Source organism: Nelusetta ayraudi, unplaced genomic scaffold (assembly GCF_046127955.1).
Source record: "Nelusetta ayraudi isolate G7.1 ecotype Tasmania unplaced genomic scaffold, CSIRO-AGI_Nayr_v1 ptg000026l, whole genome shotgun sequence".
NCBI classification, from domain to species: Eukaryota; Metazoa; Chordata; class Actinopteri; order Tetraodontiformes; family Monacanthidae; genus Nelusetta; species Nelusetta ayraudi.
Window position 1 is genome coordinate 4,414,776 of NW_027466076.1, and position 4,692 is coordinate 4,419,467.

A 4,692-nucleotide genomic window follows, 5' to 3' on the forward strand; every position below is an offset into this window, starting at 1 on the left:
TTAAGGAATCTAACTCTGACAACATGAATGCAGATTCGTAATTGTTCAGACCTCGTGTGTTGTGCAGGGCAGCTCGATTAACATTTAAAGTGCAATTTCTCGCAGATCCATCCCGTCGAACCAATCTGAATATCTTTGAAGTCAGTCCGAAAACGGCAGGACAAGTCCGTGTGAGCGTGCTGATAGGTGGCAGCAATGAACATTGTGTAGTAACAAAAAAAGAAGGCGGTGCAACTTTCTCCAATAACAGGAAGATCCTCCTTTTGCGAGGGTCTAATGATGCTCAATGTCTGTGTGTTTTTGAGCTTCACGGTATTTAGCTCTTTATTGAAGTGACTCCTATTAATATCATTTACTTAATATTAATATAATTTCTTCAAGTTCGGCTGGACGGATTAAAAAGCATAACGAGCCACATATGGCCCGCAGGCCGTAGATTGCCCATGCCTGGTCTACAGAAGAACAGCCCGGTTATCGTTAACGCCTCCTTTGTCCCGCAGCATGATTCAGATGGGAGCTTTTCAAGGTGGGTCCAGCATCTAGCTGCATCTCACGTCTTTTTTCCTATCATAATAATTGAATACATTAAGTACTGTGAATTTAAGACACCCGGGTGGTCAGGGAAGAGCTTCTGCATCTTCAGACCAAGCTTTAAATGGGAGGACACATTTTAACACAATTGTGCGCGGGTTTGCTCTCTTATCACCGTGCGCAAGTTCCCGGACACAGCGACGCTGTGGACCCTCCGCTCAGATAAATGCAGAGGAAACACCTGTTAGTAATAATAGGAACACGGATCCTGTTACGGACGGAGCCAGTAGAGAGAATATTGGCCTGGAAGCCTCTCAAGTCCCTGCTGTAAAGGAAACAGACTTTGTCACAAAACTGAAGCGCTTTCCGCTGAGTGAATGCCTGCGCTTCTGTTTTCCTTTAGTGTCGTACTCTCCCCACCCCACCGCCCACTGCTGCTACCACAGCTATTCTGTTTGCTCAACTCAGACCAGAGGGGGGGGAAGAAAAAGAGTATTGAAAAGTAAAAAGTGACGACGTTTAAGTTGCAAGCTGTCTTTACCGGAATAAACCAAAATATCTTGGTTCACGATCAAAATCATTGACTGTCTGTGGAGGTTCTCAGTCATCCAGGTCATCTTAAAGTCGAAGGGTTCATTTGGGGCAGCTGGACTTGTTCTTGTGATCTTGAAGACATTCGCCCCCCCCCCCCCTCATCCAAAAGGCTTCTTCAGTTCTGAAAACCGGTTGCCGATTCCCAAGTCTTTAACCGCCAGGAGGTGTTGGTGGGGCTTAGACTGATGGTGTCTTCTATTAGCAAGGTGTTGATTTTTCAACTAAAGGTGTTGATTATCAATGAGGTGTTGATTACGCTAATTGAGCGAAACTCATAAGAGTCGTTAATCTGACGACCCACTGGCTGTGCCTCCAACTTCTGTTCTGCCATCATGTGAGTCGTTAGGCTACCTTTGAGACAAGGTGTTTGACAAGCGGTTGAATCTTCTAGGGAGAGTCTTCAAGGCTGAGATGGTGTCGGAGCCCTCCCCCTCTCCTCCTAAATGGCTTCTTTCAATCCTCTCTCAAATCATCGGTCCTCTCTGTCTAAAATCTGTACATTTGAGTCCTTGAAAGAATGGACTTTAAGTGCAGATATACGACTGAATCCTGTCCTGAGGTGCTGGCTCTTCTGTGTTGGGCCATGCATCCGTGCGGAGGTTTGGTCTCACCAATGTATAGATCTGGACATTTCTCACTGCACTGGACTGCATAGACAACGTTGTTCAGTTTGTATCTTGCTGTTATGTCCTTCGGTTGGTGTTGATGGCGTTGGGTGAGGAGCTCAGTTACCCAAGAGGAGCTCGGAGTAGAGCCACTGTTCCTTTGAGAGGAGCCAGCTGAGGTGGCTCTGGCATCTGCGTCCGATGCCTACTGAACGCATCCCTGGAGATGTGTTCTGGGCATGTCCCACTGGGAGGAGACCCCGAGGAAGACTGAGGACACGCTGGAGGGACCACGTCTCTCGGCTGGCCTTGAAACGCCTTAAAGGCGGCAGTATGGGGATCTGTCCACGGTTTTCTCTTTTCTAGTTGTTGTCGGCACTGTAAAATCATTGACTAGTCTGGAACTTTTGCCACATCACAGAACTGGTTCCTATTAGTAACCCAATCAGTTCTGGCCGCGGCGCTCTGGGTCCACGCAGGCAGATTCTGTTACAGTACCGCAACTGCAGGCAGGAATCATGTGATTTCCATTTGACAGTACGACCAACTACAAGAAAAGTTTTCAGTTTTCCATCTGCCTTTCTATTTTGCCTGCTTTACGTTTACTAAAACTTTTATATTTAAAAAGTTATAATGTGTAAGACAAGGATTTTTTTTTTTTTTTAATGACTAAAGTGAAATGAAGACACTCAATGGAAAACATATTTTTAACTATGTTTGACCAGGAGAGAATAGCGTCTTTACCACAGTCTCAGAGAACTTTTTCAACTTCCGGAACGGTTACGTTTCTCTCAGATGCACGTTGTATCACGCCAGCCGGAGAGGCATTTTCTCCTCAACCGTCATTGCCAAAAAGGCGTCATTTGACTCCTGTATGATTACATAAGAGACCTTCAGAGCACGGCCAGTGATGGCAGAACCAAACTGAGGTTGCTGCTTCTTGGGAGATACGTAGAAGAAAAGGGAAGAGACTACATGAGTATGAAGATGAGCAGGACAAGTGCTCTTCTCAGGTCTTGAGTGTGCCCTTCAATTCACTGAACATATCGTGACCTGCAGAGCGTAGGAATGCATAGCATGTATCAGCCTCTTCAGATTAATTATATCCACGTAGCGGAGCCTTACCAAATATAGCAGCAGTGTTTTTCGAGCTCTACGTAGGACGACTTGGGTGAATCTGAAATGATATTCATCCTAATCTAATATGGCATTTACCCCCAAACAATCCCTAAAGCTGTATGTCATTATACCAGCCAGGGAGAGCACCATAATAGGGCCTTCAGAGTCGGGGTGATGATTTTTTTTTCCTCTTTGGGCTCAAACCGTGCACAGATTAGACTAATATTTTCACATCCCGGCCTCAAATCCTGGAAAGTCGGAAGTGGTGTTGCTGCGGGAGAGCCCGCTGAGTCGATTTGCATGCAGGTGGCTGTCGTGGGAGGCCCATCTGTCCGTTGGAGCGCTCTCTAATTTATGTTAGTTGTTGTTGTCATCTTTGTCAACACACTGCCACCCTCCTCCTCAACAGAGGTGACAGTGGAGGAGCTCTGGAACTAAGAGAGTAATCCATCATCTGAGTAAAGCTCTGGTCTGGCACCAGTAGAACTCCAGGCCTGAGGTGAGCTTCTTTATGCACATGGCAAATATATACATATACATATGTTCATCAAGCTGTTGCTTTAATCTTTTCACTTAAATGATCTATTTTTGTGGAAATAATTTTAGTTAAATCCTTTATGATTTGCATCTTAAACATTTCAATACATATTTTCCATTATTTAGACATAATACTCTCGTTTCTCATGATCTTGAAATGTCAGAAGTAATGTTCATTCAGTCTTGTTTTTAAGTTAGTTGTTTAAGTTTGTGTTCTTGAGACTTTATTAAACCATGCAACCCATACCTGCATTCATTTATCTCGGAATTAACGCCTCTGTTGCGTAGAAAAGGTTGGGGGAAAAGTTGTGGATTTATCGCAGAGTCGAGCCAACTAGAGACGTCCCACCCAAGACCAATTGACAGGAACCGATTAGCTCAATGTGCGTGTTCGGAGCCAAACCCAAACGCAGCAGTTTTAGCTTTGGGTCAAGAACCCTTTTGATTCGAGCGACCTTATACGTAGGAAAAAAACATTTGTAAAGGAACACAGGTACAAAGTGAAACACTTCTGCTGCGTTCAGGGCCCGAGGTTTCGGGGGGGAACCTATCCCAGCAACACAACAACAAAGGGAGGGTTACACCCTGGACAAGCCAGTGGAGAAAGAGACAAATCCAGCAATTCACACTCACAGATAAGTCAGGAAGAAGCCACACAAGACTCACTGAGAACATGCAATACTATTCAGAAAGAAACCCAAGCCCTGGGATCTTAACCAACGACCGCCTTGCTCCGCGGCAACCGTGATAACTGAGAATCCGGGGTGGGGGGGCTGGTGGGGACAAGAAAAGACAAAAGTGCTGCTTCACATCAAAATTGGAAATGGTTCCCTCTCCTTCTTAATGACAGCATTTTGAAATAACGTTTTGCTGCCATCTAGTGGGCCAGAGGAGATAGCCGCAATTGACTTTTCTTTGGCGGCCATGGCAAAGTACTCTTCCTTGTTGACTTAGTTTATTGTACCATTCTTCTTGCGTAATATGTCGGCTTATGTTTTCGTTGGGAGACAAAAGTCACCACGTCACCACAAAAAAGACATAAGCATCTTTGAGGCTTGCCTGAGGTATCGCCAATGCTTTACACTGGACATGTTCTTGAGATCGTGATCTGTTTCAAGGACAAGTCCAGTTGCCCCAGCTTCACCCTTCTACAATAGCTCCCACAAAATGTGCGTTTTGAAGAAAAAAACACCGAGAGTGAAAAACAGGGGGAGAAAAGATCCCCAATTTATTTCTGGGTACAAATATGCAACAGAAAACACCGTGCAAACTTCCAGTTATTCTGAACAAAACAGTCGCAAAAATT